General features: G+C 49.1%; 1 protein-coding gene across 5 annotated transcripts in view; it reads left to right on the top strand.

Annotated features, from left to right (window-relative positions):
* The window catches only part of RPH3AL (rabphilin 3A like (without C2 domains)), a 142,146-nt gene that overhangs the window by 91,486 nt on the left and 38,124 nt on the right, over nucleotides 1-12,536 (top strand). The window lies entirely within an intron of this gene.

Genomic DNA, 12,536 nt, shown 5'->3' with positions numbered 1-12,536 from the left:
TTGTCAGGCAGCTCCTGGGGAAGGTCGTGGGCCAGGGATCTCAGGCACAGAAGGAGTCGGGTAGAGGGAAGATGCCCCAGGTTTTCTAGATGTGGATTTATTTTTTTTTACTTGTCTGCTTGGTGATTAATATGTGCCTTTCATCTGAGGATCCATAAAATGTCTTTAGTTAGGGAAAATCCTCAGCCATAATATCCTTGAATATTGCTGCCCTGCCCTTCCAAGTCTCCTCTCCTGGAAACCCTGTGGGATACAGTTCTGAGCCTCTCCATCCATTCTCCACAGCTCCCAACTGTGCTTTCTCATTTTTCTTCTTTACCTTTCTGAGATACTTTCTGGGTAAATTCTTCAGTACTGCTTTCCAACTTGCTAAATCTTTGCGACTCTTTGTTGGTTGTCTCTTCTCAGCGACAGCTTTCCTCGGGTGTTTTGGAATTGGGGTTTGTCTGCTCATCTTGCGTGGGAGTCCATCTCTCTCTCTTTCTCTCCTTGCTCACCACCTCCACCCAGCTCTCCTTTGCCGAGTGATTTCAAGTTGCCTCCACCCAGGTCCTGGGTCCCCCGGCGCAGGGCCAGCTGTCTTGGGTTAGTGATGAGCTGCATGTTCACAGCAATAACGGGATTATTCCTGGAGCCAATCGTCAAAGCCATAGGCAGTCTGGTCAGGCCCTGGCTACGTGTGTGCTTCTTCCAGCTTCTCTCACTATTCACATTCACAGATAAGCTTTAGTCTCAGGAGGGTGGGGAGGTGGTACCTCTGCTTTCCTCAGCTTCCTCCCTCAGATGGAAAGTGCTTTTTCACCAGCCCTCATTTCAGGGACTGGTCCCCCACCTCCCATGGGAGACTTTTAGTCCCTGTACCCTTGGAAAACCAATCTTCCAGCTCCCTCCACCTGCTTCTGGGTTCTGAGTCAGCAGGCTGTGCCTTCAGCCCCTCAAAATAGTAAATATTTGGAGCTTCTGATCCATTGAGATATATATCTTACTTCTGAGCACAGTTGAGCTTCCTTGCTGGAATCTTTTCATGGATCACTGCCGTGTCTTTGGAACAGGGAAGTTAGTAGGCAGGGCCTCCAAGCGTGAACTAACATTCTAGTCTGTCTTGCCCAGAGGTCCCTGATTTCTCCTCCTGAAATGGAGACGATCATACCTATTTCATGGAGATACTGTGAAAATTCAGCAACATCCTTACAGTAGACAAAGTGTCCAACCTAGAATAGGCACTCCATCAATATTAGAAGCCTATCTCTCTGACCCAGCTGGAAATTCCCCCTCTGAACTTGGGGTCCTTCTGGGCTTCAAGGGGTCCCTTTTAAGATGCAGGCATCCATGAGAGAGGAAAATACCCTAAAATACTATCTTGTAGGAGATTCCTGAGCAGGATGACAAGACACGGCCGAGCTGTGGGGAGGACAGAGATGAAGGAATTGTCAAGGAAAAGGAGGGGGATGAGAGGAAAGACAAATGTAGCAAATGTAATAATTTAGTGGAGGGCTTGGGTGGGGGTCAGCTGCCCCCGTCCAGCCCTACCATGAGTTACCGTCACGCTCATTAATATTCCTGAGCTACCACAGGCGGCGTCCACCAGCAGCCCGTCCTAATCTCCGAGCGCTCCGATGCCCAGAAAAGTCTGAAATAGCTTAGGATGAATTTTCTTATCTTTCCTAGAGTAAAGAATATGAGGCAGTGCACTGTGCTATCAGTTTGTCCTTGAATTTCTAGAGGCTGATAAAACTGAGCAAGATCAAGGATGCTGTATTCCCTCTCTGCAGGACCAGGCAGACTGTGGACGTTTAGGAGGTGTGGACGGGCCCTGAGAGTATGTGTGTCTGTCTGGGTGCCTGTGGATACCATACCCAAGCGCTGCATTTTCCTGCCTGCTTTTGGGGTGGGAGAGTGCCAGGGAAATTGGTTTCCTAATGCCTTTTTTTTTCCCGTAGAAAAATATCTAATCGCAACAAAGAGATAGCTAAATAGAAAGAGCATTTGAAATGTCATTTTAAGTGCCACATAGAGCTGGTTCTGAGTCTGTGATAAAAATGTGGAGTTCAGTCGTGCAGCAAAAACCATGTCCTGATGGAAGATCTTGCCTTTTCTGGTGGAAACTCTCATATTTCTGTGCCCAAACACGCTTATCTTCTTTTTCCATTTGACTCTTCTCTGCTGTCATCTTTGGCTGTGATTATAAGTATTTTTTTCTGGAGTGAGTCGAATGTTGGCTGCATGTCCCTGGGACCATCAGGCTGGCATTGCTGCCTGTTTTGTGCACTTCAGTGATGCAGTGTTGTCAGCTTCAGCCCCTCTGCCTTTGAGGAGCTTACAGTCTCACGCATTTATTTATTCAGGCATTCAGTGCTTATTTATTGGGCACCTTCTATGCACCAGGCAAAAGAACTCTTCTCATGGGAGATGGAGACCACAAACGCAATAAAGTAAGTTCTGCCATGTCACAGATGGTGAAAAAGTACTTGGTAAAGGGGACGGGGTGATGGGAACATAGGGGTAGCTGCTATTTTATACAGGGGTCAGGAAAGGGCTCACTGATAAAATGTCATTTGAGCTGAGGTGTGGAGCACACTATATGGCTGTGTGGACAGAAAGCATTCCAAGTAAAGGGCACTGCAAGTGCAAAGGCCCTGAGGCAGGTGTGTCCTTCGTAGGTTTGAGGAACAGCAAGGAGAACAGTGTGACTGGAGCAAAGTCAAGTTCAGGAGAGGAGGTCAGAGACGTGGCAGGGGGTCAGATCGTGTTGGTCCTTGTAGATCCTTGGAAGGACTTTGGCTTTTACTCTGAGTGAAATGGGGAGTCCCCGAAGGTCTGAAGTAGAGGAGAAGCGTGACCTGAATCCTCCCCCAGTTTTTAAAGGATACTCTGGCTACTGTGTTGAGTATAAATTATAGACTATAATGTCAGAGTTAGTACCATGATATTTCATCTTTCTTATTTAATATTACCCCAGAGGGCTTCCCTGGTGGCAGAGTGGTTGAGAGTCCGTCTGCCGATGCAGGGGACACGGGTTCGTGCCCCGGTCCGGGAAGATCCCACGTGCTGTGGAGTGACTGGGCCCGTGAGCCATGGCTGTTGAGCCTGCACGTCTGGAGCACCTGTGCTCTGCAACGGGAGAGGCCACAGCAGTGAGAGGCCCACGTACCGCAAAAAAAAAAAAAAAATAATAATAATAATAATAATAATATTACCCCAGATATTTAAGTTCTTGACTGTTGTTACCCTTAGAAGTTTTCATTTTTTAAAAAATATTTTATACATTTTACTCTCTTCTGATTATAAAATTAGTATGGATCACTGACATTCACAATGTATAGAAAGCATAAAGAAATATACACTCTCCCAAAATCCATGATCTTATCATCCAGAGACAATCACTGTTAACATTGTGGCATAATTACTTTCTCTCTTTTTTCTGTGTCTTTTTTCTTTATATTGTTGAACCTCTGTTTTAAAATTAACATTTTATCGTAAGCAGTTCTCAGTGTAATCAGTAACTCTTTGTAAACATTCTGTCATATGGATATTCTGCTAATTTAAGCCATCTGAGTTATTTCCTTTTTTCCTTCTCATTGCTAATTGCTTTATATATCTGTGTACATAGCTCTTTGCCTACATTTGAGATTATGTCCTCAGAATGGATACTTAGAAGGGAAAACTAAACATCAGTGTTTATAGTCCCTCTTTACCTATAGACCCTTGAGTTATTGCTTTTGACTTATAATTAGCTGGCTATGTGATCTTAAATAATGACATGTGGACAGTGTATTTTCTGAGTCTTTTGCTATCTGGTAATAGCTGTTGCCTTTATACAAAAAACACAGTGACTTGACTGATAATGCAATTGATCATAATCTTTCCCACTCAAAATTCTGTGAGTTTGGCTTCTGTTGTCTAACCGACCACACGTGAAAAGAACCACCATGAGGGAGAGTAGGCAGAATCAGTGCCCAGGGAACTAGAGATAATAGTGAAACTGTGAAAGAAATATAAATACGGTTGGTTTTTTTTTTTGGCCTCACTGCATGGCATGTGGGATCTTAGCTCCCCAACCAGGGATCGAGCCCGGGCCCCCTGCAGCGGAAGCACGGAGTCCTAACCACTGGACTGCCAGGAAAGTCCAAATAAGTTTTTAAATTAAGTAAAAGAGATAAGAGAAGCAGTAAAAGCCAAACTGAACAAACAGGACATTTGAAAAAAGAATGAGCAATTTTGAAAAAGAAGCAAATGAACTATTTTCATTTCTAAAAATGAAAAATGTTATTAAGGAATTCACAAACTCAATCAAATGATACTTCAGTAATTTTTTAGACCAGTAAACCTTGTCATTCCCATTAACAGAGACAGCTGTTTCCTTATCATTTGCTTCTTATGCATTGTTTTTTATTTTTGATCCCTGGTTGGCACTCCCAACAGCTTGGAGTCCCTGGCCCCTGATAATCCACTGTACTGACTGCCATGAATATGATGTTTTTTGTGACCACATGAAACTACAGTCTTTACCTAATTAAACCAGCTGCTTATATAAGTGTTTGGCCTCCCAGCTCCCTGTCCCACCTCATTTCTATTCCCTCTGTGGATGGGCACGTTCTTTGGTCACTTTCCTGGTTTCCTTGTCGGCAAATTAATAAACTCTGATATAAGTTCAAGATTTAAAGACACAGAAAAGGGAATAAGGGACTTCCCTAGCAGTCCAGTGGTTAAGACTTCGCCTTCCAATGCAGGGGGTGCAGGTTCAATCCCACATGACTCATGGCCAAAAAACCAAAACATAAAACAGAAGCAATATTGTAACAAATTCAATAAAATACTTTAAAAATGATCCACATCAAAAAAAAATCTAAAAAAAAAAAAGAAAGAAAGAAAAGGGAATGAGACATCCCTCAGTGGACTGGTTAAATAGCACATCAGGCACACCTGCAGAACCCCAGGGAAGGACCTTGTGAACCAGAGACAGTTTCCAGGATGCAGTGTAGGCAACAAGCAGATGTAGCCCGTGAAGTCAAAACTGAGAACAGGAGAAGGCAGGCTGACAAGATCTGATGCTCAGCATAAAGTAGTTTTTGTTTGTTTGTTTGTTTGTTTTTCCGATACGCGGGCCTCTCACTGTTGTGGTCTCTCCTGTTGCGGAGCACAGGCTCTGGACACGCAGGCTCAGCGGCCGTGGCTCACGGGCCAAGCCGCTCTGTGGCATGTGTGATCTTCCCGGACCGGGACATGAACCCGTGTCCCCTGCATCGGCAGGCGGACTCTCAACCACTGCGCCACCAGGGAAGCCCCATAAAGTAGTTTTGAAGGCAAGAACAGAGACGTGGGGGAGGAGTCTGAAGCCAGGTGTATGCTTTTATTCCCTTTTAAATAACCTGGTAGTATTATTTATGCCTATATTTGGAAGTTAATAATGTCATCTGGATATGCCTAGGTCATTTTCACTGATTTTCGTCTAGGACAAACGTATTTGGATCTTCCATTCAGAAAAGCTTTTCAATTATGTTTTTACTTATTGCTTTGTTCCTGAACTAGTCTGGTCTCTTCTTGGGAGCACTTATAATTTGAAGAGTGCATTTCCATTCTCTGCCTTGTGTATTTATCATCTTCTACCAAGTCATTTTCAAGTTCTTTTCATTTTTCCCTCCATTCCAAAAAATCTTAAAACTTTTCTTCCATGTCACTGATTCCTTTTTTCTTTTTTGGTCTGACTTTGGTGGTTTCCTGTGTTTGGTCTTGGTGGTTGCACATGTGCCTTTATCCCCCTCCTGATGCCGTGAGAGCTGCAGGCCCAGGGTTTACCAGAAGCAGCTCAAGCACTGCTCACAGCCCCTTTCCTTTGTCTGGGATTCTGCTCCACGGAGGAGGTACCCTGATTCTCCTGGGACCTGGCCCTCTGGCCATCAGAACTAGGGAGGACTTGGAAATCTGTAGCCCCTAGTTTGGCTCTCCCACCTCTCCCCACTCTCCCACGATTGAGCTTAAGAAAACACACCTGGGCTTCCCTGGTGGCGCAGTGGTTGAGAGTCTGCCTGCCGATGCAGGGGACACGGGTTCGTGCCCCGGTCCGGGAAGATCCCACATGCCGCGGAGCGGCTGAGCCCGTGAGCCATGGCCGCTGAGCCTGCGCGTCCGGAGCCTGTGCTCCGCAACGGGAGAGGCCACAACAGTGAGAGGCCCGCGTACCGCAAAAAAAAAAAAAAAAAAAAAGAAAACCCACCTTCCCAGATGCAGTTCGCTGTTGCCAGCTCCTTCCTGCTCCTGCCTGGTTGTTTGCTGGGAGTCTGTCTCCCATCCATAAAGACAGAATTAGAGGAGGGAGGACAGCCCCTGAGCAGCATCAGAAACCCGTAGTCATGCTACGCCAGGAAGGCTGCCCAGGGACAGCCCTGATCCTGCACCCTGATCCCTGCTAGGCAGGCAAGGGTGGGTGGACCAGTGACACACCCATTTCATCCATCCCACTCGCCTGTCTTCAGAGGGGAGACTGACTGTAGGTGAAATGTCAGATCCCTTCTGTGCTGGTGTTCGCGTGCCCTTTATTCACGAGCTTTCTTGGGTGTGTTAGTGCGAGCTTGGGAAGGACCTCATCAGGGCCTTCTAAACACATGATGTTGCAAGCCAGAAATTCACGTCATTGATTGTTTAGCCTTTAATCCGATTCATTCAAAAAAAAAAAAAGAGTGACTCATTCAAAGTTATACTGTAATCAGGGGGAAAGTTAATTGGAATCCAGATTCCCCAGGATTCTAGAAACCATTCCTGCAGCCTCTAAAATGTACCTTTGGAGTAGGAAGGCTTCTTTGAGGATGCAGGCATTCTCTGAGGGGGATGAGCTAGAAAGGGGAGAAGGCCAATTTGTAAGTAATTGGAAGCTGATTAATACAATTAGAGCATTCTCCTCCGCTCAGCGTCCGCTGTGCCTTCCCTGTTTCACTCAGCAGCCTGATTATAGCTCAGTGGAGACACTTACTGTGTTTCCTGCAGTGCTTTTCATATAAAAGGTGTTCGGGAAAGGTTTGCTGATTGAAAGAGACATTTGCAAAAGAGGAAAGCGGGTTCCTTGTTTAGATCACTTTAGATCCTTTTCCCAGCAGGGGGCTTTTGATTTCCCTGTAGTCTTATCACAGATGGCCCTGGCTGGCGTCCCACGGTGCCCATGGATGCTAGGTCTGTATTCCTGCTTCCGGCCCCTCTCTCCTTGTTGCTTCTTGATTGACTGAAAGGGGAATTTGTGGAGTAGGAAAGTGGCTTCACATGGCGGTTTTTAAATCATCTCAACCCCCCCCCAACCACCAGGCTGGCGGGTAACCAGTAGCCCAGTTAGGGCCCCTGGGGAGGGTCCACCTTGGCACAAGCCTGCAGGAGGTTGGGAGAATCAGGGGCTCCCTCGCTCCCAGCTGGAGCCCGTGGGAAGCAGCCATGCCAGCCGAGCCCAGCATCCTCGTGGCACTTGGCTCCCAGGAGGGCAGCCCGTGCTCACCGCAAGCTGCCATCTGCTTCCCCACGCTGGTTCTCTTCTGGCCCTGCTGTTACTTGCAGTTTGGATTTTTGCTGCAAACAGCTTTGCCAGAGGGTCGCCTCCAGAGGCCCGGGAGTGCGCTCAGGAGTGGGTGGCTGGTGCACGGGCGGCTGCCTGAGCACCCCGCCATCTGTGTCTGGCTCGCTCTGGGTTGCTGCCACTGCGGCCCCAGGGGACCCGGATGGTCACACTTCCTCTGTGTGTCGGCCACCACCCACGTGCCCTGCTTTGCCAAGTGGAGCAGCTATCAGCGCAGGCTCCTGGCCTCCCACACAGGCGGAAGCAGCAGGAGGAGGAGGGTCCTGGGGCCCAGCAGCCCCCCTTCCTCCTGTGGGGAGGCAGAGTGGTCTCCCACCCCTCCCTGCCCCTTATTTGGGGTGCCTACCTGGGCCCATGTCCATGCGCTGGAGAAAGAACTTTCCTCTCTCAGGTGCTGCCTGATCCAAGAGGGAACTGACTTTCTCACCATTGCACTCCAGTCCGCTGAGCCTGGTGTCCTAGCTGGGGAGTCCAGTCTGGCTCTGAGTAGCAGGCATTAACTCAGCACCCACTGTAGGCCAGTCAGTATCTCGCTTCACCCTCACTGGAGCCCAGTGAGGTATTCACTCTTGTCCTCGTGTCACTTGCCCAAAGACACCAGGTAGTAATTGACGGAGCAGGGGTTGAAGCCAGGTGTGTCTGCCTCCAAAACTCCTCTGACAACTCTACTGTCTATTCATGCATTCATTCATTTATTCATTCATTCATGTAATAGTCATTTACTATGGGCTGGGCACTGTCTTAGGCCCTTGGAAAATAGTGATGAACAAATCAGCCAACTATCTCTGCCTTGAGTTTACATTTTAGCAGGGACCAGGGGAGGAGAGAAGGAACAGACAATAAACATAACTGTTGCAGGAAGGGGGGACCCCTTCCAGGGCCCAAGAGCGGGCTCTTGTCTCACACTCGGAAATGAATTATCCGAGGAGACACACGTGCTGACAAAGCAAGAGACTTCATTGGGAAGGGGCCCCCGGGCAGAGAGCAGGAGGGTCGGGGAACCCAGGAGGACTGCTCTGCCATGTGGCTCGCAGACTCGGGTTTTATGGTCATGGGGTTAGTTTCCGGGTTGTCTCTGGCCACTCATTCTGACTCAGGGTCTTTCCTGGTGGCGCTCGCATCACTCAGCCAAGATGGGTTCCAGCGAGAAGGATTCTGGGAGGTTGATAGGACATATGGGCTGGCGTCTCCTCTCTCCTTTTGACCTTTCCTGAATTCTTCCGGTTGGTGGTAGCTTGTTAGTTCCCCGTTCCTTACCAGGACCTCCTGTTGTTAAGATAACTCATGCAAATGGCTACTATCTTGCCTGGCCAGGGTGGGCAGTTTCAGTCAGTGGTTCCCCTAACATAACCAAACTAATAAATGAGCAAATTATCCAGTATATTAGATGTTCACGGGAAGAGGAGAGTAGAACAGAGCGAAGAGATCAGGAGTGTGGAGTGCAGGGTGGGGAGGGAGGTAGCCGTGCTGAAAGTAGACCAGCCACCATGTCACACCCATTCGGATGGCTAATGTTTAAAAAGCAGAAAATAGCAAGTGTCGGTGAGGATGTGGAGAAATTTGAACCCTTGTGCGTTGATGGTGGGAAAGTACAGTAGCACAGCCACTATGGACCACGGTGTGACAGCTCCTCAAAAAATTAATGATCTAGGGCTTCCCTGATGGCGCAGTGGTTGAGAGTCTGCCTGCCGATGCAGGGGACACGGGTTCGTGCCCCAGTCCAGGAAGATCCCACATGCCGCGGAGCGGCTGGGCCCGTGAGCCATGGCCGCTGAGCCTGCGCGTCCGGAGCCTGTGCTCCGCAACGGGAGACGCCACAACAGTGAGAGGCCCGCGTACTGGAAAAAAAAAAAAAATTAATGATCTAGCAATTCTACTTCCGGGTATATACAGTGTTGCTTACAGCATTATTCACAACAGCCTAAAGGCGGAAGCAACCCAAGCATCTACCACTGGATGAATGGATAAACCAAATGTGGTCTGTGCCTGTTATTATTCATATTATTCAGCCTTAAAAAGGAATGGAATTCTGACACGTGCTACAACATGGAAGAACCCTGAGGATATTATGCTAAGTGTAATAAGCTAGACACAAAAGGACACATATTGTAGGATTTCCTTTTTTTTTTTTTAATGTTTATTTATTTGTTTTGGCTGCACCAGGTCTTAGTTGCGGCACGTGTGATCTTCAATGCGGCGTGTTTTAGCAGGGATCGAACCTTGCATTGGGAGGGCAGAGTCTTACCCACTGGACCACCAGGGAAGTCCCCAGGATTTCCATTTATATGAGGTCCAAAGAATAGTCAGATTCATAGAGACAGAAAGTAGAAGGGTGGTTGCCAGGGGCTGGGGGTGGGAGAATGAGAGATTATTGTTTAATGGGCACAGAGTTTCAGTATGGGAAGATGAAAAAGGTCTGGAGACAGATGGTGGGGACAGGAGCACAGCAGTGTGGATGCACCTGATGCCCCTGGACTGTACACCTAAAAATGGTTAGAAAGGTAAATTTTATGTTATGTATATTTTACCACAGTTTAAAAAAAGGGTGTGGGTGGAGACTGGCAGGGTAGGCCTCTTTGAGGAGGTGAGATGTGAGCAAAGACTTGAAGGAGGTGTCGCGGGGAGGCCAGTGGCTCTCTGGGGAAGGAGCAGCCCAGGATGGGGCCGCACCCAGTGCCCTGTGTTCACAGGACAGCACGGAGCCAGTGAGGCTCCCCTCCTTCCACGTGAGGGGGTCCTGGGTTCCCCTGAGGCAGGTGGGGGGAGGGGCTGGTCCCCAGAGGCTCTTTAGCCACGGGGAGTAGGGAGGGGAGTCGATGTGCTCCAACACTAAGCCCTTGGCCCACAGGACCAGGGCCCACAGGTCCGAGCATTTGGCTGTTGCACCACCAGCTGCCCGGCTGCCACTTACTTAGCCACCCAGGTGTGCTCAGCGGTCCACGGGGTTGGGAACCCTGTGGTCCCCATGACCGGGCTTGAGAATAACAAGGTGTGGACCAGCTTCACCGACCCTGTGATCAGTTGGTGTGACACCATCCTGACACCACAGCCCGCTTACCCCCCTCTCCCTCCCTGTTGTGCCTGCACAACCTGGCCTTCCCTGCGATGATACCCTCTTCTACATGGCCCTGGGGAGGCAGGGGAAAAGCTAGGGAGAAAGCATCTGAATGTGGTCCTTTTCTTGCATTAATTGGAATAAAAATTTGGATAATCAGCTTTTCCTGCACGTGTTCCAGATGCCAAATGACATTGGCTGGCACGATTGTTCCCCTTCCACTAGCCAGCTGTCTGGCAGATGGGGACTAGGGAGTAGAGTGAGACTCCATCCTTTAGGAGCTATTTATTAAGCTCCTAGGTGGTGCCCAGCCCTGGAAATACACAACCATCCCCTCTCCTAAGGAAATAACTCAAGACACGTGTCCTACTGCTGTGCCAGAAAATCCTTCTGTGAAAACAGGAAGAAGAAGAGGACCAGCCTTTGTTGGGGTCCTTGTCTGGGCCAGATGTGGGGCCCTGTGTCCCCACTCCTCCCACCAAATGGAAGCTCTGGGACCTTAAGTGACAGGTCCAAGGTGACACAGCAGGACGTGCAGTACCTGGGCTGTCTAAAAGGCTACTGCCACTAGACCAGCTTCCTCCTGATTTCTACCAGGCTGGCAACCACTGCCTTCAAGAATCAGCCTTCCTGGGCTTCCCTGGTGGCGCAGTGGTTGAGAGTCCGCCTGCCGATGCCGGGGACATGGGTTCGTGCCCCGGTCTGGGAGGATCCCACATGCCGCGGAGAGGCTGGGCCCGTGAGCCATGGCCGCTGAGCCTGCACGTCCGGAGCCTGTGCTCCACAACGGGAGAGGCCGCAACAGTGAGAGGCCCACGTACCGCGAAAAAAAAAAAAAAAAGAGAGAGAGAGAGATAACTAATAAGAACCTGCTGTATAAAAAAAGAAAAAAAACACTTGAAGGGGAAATTCGCTCAGGCCCTGGGGAGGGCTCTGGCTCCTGGGGGAGGGCGGGCAGGGCCGGGCATTGGAAGAAGAGGCAGGTGCGTGCCCTCTTGTCTTTGCCGGGGCCTAGGGTGGGTGGGAGGATGGTGGAGATGTTCTCACCGGCTCACCAGCACCACACACACACACACACACACACACACACACGCCTGATTTTTTTTTTTTTGGCTGTGTTGGGTCCTAGTTGCGGCACGCAGGATCTTTAGTTGCGGCATGCAGGATCTTAGTTCCCCCACCAGGGATCGAACCCGCGTCCCCCTGCAGTGGAAGCATGTAGTCTTAACCACTGGACCACCAGGGAAGCCCTGCCTGATGTGTTTTAAAGTGTTATCCTTTAAATTACAAATATGCAAATATTCCTGGGAGGGGTCTCATTTAGCTTTCCCCTAACACCTCGATTCTTAGTTAGCACTTTAGAAGGGACTAGTGGAGAGCCAGAACCTGGTGGGTGGCTGGTGGGTGCCTGGGCTGGGATGGGAGCTCTGCCCTGCTGCCCTGGCTTCCCCCTGGATTGCTTACTTGTGCTCTACACCGCAAGATTGAGGATTCCACCCCAGGTGCTGGGGGGATGGATACAGGGAAACCCTCCCGGGACAGAATAGCTCCTGAGGGCAGGCCATGAACACACTCTCATGTGGCAGTGAAAAACAGAGTCTCAGACCCCAGCCCTTTGTGGATTTAGGTCCTGGGGCCACCCACCGGCACGGACATTTGATCTTTTCTCTCCATTGCTCGGTCTTAACACATAGGAGGTACTGAATGAATGCTGTTCGAATGAATGAACATCTGCAGACTTGCTCTTCAGAAGTTGTTTGTAAGCTTCGACTTTCTGAGGGAGGGGAAGCAAGCCATGAGGAAAGACGACTGCTCTAAACTTAATTCCTACCGAAAGAAGAAAAAGGAAAAAATTTTAAAACAAAACAAGAAAGTGAGAGAGGAAGAGATGAAGGAAAGAAAGAAGAAAAATAAAACTGTCAGAAA

This window comes from Mesoplodon densirostris, chromosome 18 (genome assembly GCF_025265405.1).
Source record: "Mesoplodon densirostris isolate mMesDen1 chromosome 18, mMesDen1 primary haplotype, whole genome shotgun sequence".
NCBI classification, from domain to species: Eukaryota; Metazoa; Chordata; class Mammalia; order Artiodactyla; family Ziphiidae; genus Mesoplodon; species Mesoplodon densirostris.
The sequence above is the reverse complement of the archived record's forward strand: the minus strand, read 5'-3'. Positions and strand labels throughout refer to the sequence as shown.